This window comes from Pseudomyrmex gracilis, unplaced genomic scaffold (genome assembly GCF_002006095.1).
Source record: "Pseudomyrmex gracilis isolate BER0280 unplaced genomic scaffold, ASM200609v1 scaffold_108, whole genome shotgun sequence".
NCBI lineage: Eukaryota > Metazoa > Arthropoda > Insecta > Hymenoptera > Formicidae > Pseudomyrmex > Pseudomyrmex gracilis.
The window spans coordinates 156,656-158,839 of NW_018020692.1; positions in this window are offsets into that span (position 1 = coordinate 156,656).

Below are 2,184 nucleotides of genomic sequence, written 5' to 3' on the forward strand. Positions count from 1 at the left end.
ACTATTTGTCGGGCTCTTAGAATACGTATATATCGGTCTCTCCGGCAAAGCGATGACCTAAAGTTTTGAGCAAACACGACACCCGCCTCGACGACAACCGCCGCGAGATCTTCGTTTAGCCGCTTCTCGTCCGTTGCCGTGTCCTCGATACGGAGATCCGTTCAGCGACGGAGAGAGAGAGAGAGAGAGCCTCTAATTGAGTCTCGCGGTTTCTGCGCGGAATAATTCAGCGTCACTCTGGTGAAAACCGACAAAATCTCGGCTTATAATCACATCTCGTTCGTTTAATTACAATATAATAATAATTAAAAATTGAGGAACCTTCTATCGCGTTGTATAAAACGCGTAAGAATTATAATTTTTTTTTTTTTAAATTGATTATTGTAAAATTGTTGTTATTTTTCGAGATTAAAACATTAGTTCTCTGATTTTAATTATCTTATATTTGTTAGTTATTCGTAACGTATAGAAAATTATATTTAATAGTCTACACAACATAGTTTTTCTACGCGAAACTTTGTCCCGGAGTTACCCCCGCAAATCAGCAATCGTCTCAAACTACACCGTACACTTGCTGATTCTTCGCTCTCGATCTCGACCTCCTCAATTTCTTTTTGTTTCTTTCTCGTTGGCGAGAAGAAAGAGAGCACTGCCGGATAGACGCTTTTCCTCCGTGGAAATCGAGGCGAGTATTCGCGGTAACTGGTAGCACAGTAGCGGTGATCGGCCGAAGAGTAACGGGACGGGGTGGTTGTCGGGACGAAGAGGGTTGTCGACGTCTGCGGTGCGGAATTAGTATTCAGGGGCGTATCCGCGAGCGTTTATTTTACAAAGACGGGCAAATAGAGCTCCACCGTCGTTCTATCGTGTTCGGAGATAGAGGGAGAGGAAGAAGAGGATGAGGAAGAGGGAGAAGAGAGGCCTTGTGCCCTCACGTGCGCGCCACTTCGCGAGGGCGCTTCTTCGACGATGCTGTCATCGTCGTCATCGTCATCGTTGTCGTGCCAAATGGCGACGACGAACGAAATAATGGGCATGTCGTCAAACTGTTGGGACGTCTAACCGACGCAATCCTCGGGCGACGTCGTCGTCGTCGTCGTCGTCGTCGTCGGCGGCGCAGTACCTACTCCGCCGTTAAAGGGCAAGGGCGAGACGAAAGCGAGAGGGCGGCTGGAACGAAGAAGCGACGGGGTGAGAGAGTGAAACGAGAAATGTCGGGGGCAAACTACAGCAGCCGCCATCTTGCACGTGAACGGAATTTCTGAACGGATACCAAGACGACCGGAGAGGAGCGCGCGTCTCTTCTCCCCACCCTCTTTTCCCGTGCCTTCTCTTCCTGCTACGTCCGACCTCGGCGCGTTTTCGACGCGTTGACAAATTGTTTGATAACCGCCGCTCGGATTTTGATTGTAAGTGGGAGTTTTGAAAATGTGTGTGCGTGTGTGTGTAAAATATAAAAATTTGCTGTGAGAAGCGGAATAAGAAGAAAAGAGATAAAAGTAAATTAAAAAACAAAAATCTTTGTAGGGGATTTTCATTTGTAAGAGAGTAAAGTTTCTTTTTTTTTCGTTCTTGCATACAAACGCGCGTATAAATATTGTTCGACATTAACAAATTATGAAATTTTCTTGTTTCAGGATCTTCAAGAAACATCACATCCACGCGCTGCTGTCTGCGTTTACATGTAAGTAGCCGACGTTGATTAGCATTGGGTCCACGTAGGCTCTCCCTAAACACTATACCCTATTTAGGCTAACTTGGTAATCACCAAGGGGCTGCTAATCGCCAGAGGGTTGCCGTTTCGTCCCGCGTACCAGCCTGCGGGTAATTACAGGCCCGGTGACGTTGAATAAAGTCATTAGATTTTTCTCGTCGTCTCGCATGCGACGCGAAACGGTGCGAGAGAGGGTTTATACGGGAGTCGCAAGTACATACGCTACCCCGTGTACGCTTGTATTAATTATCGTCAACACGCGCGAGAGAAACGACAACCGGGGCCGCGCTCGAGTGTCGCTGCGCGCGAGAAACCGCGTTGCATCTGCGGAGCAGGTGCAAGAGAGAAGTTCGACCCGCCATGACGCTGACAAATTTAGCAGAAACGTTAAAACGTGCTAATTATCTTCCGCCCTTAGAAAGAGAAAAAAAAAAGAAAAAAAGAAGAAACTATAAGAAACGGCAGTTGTG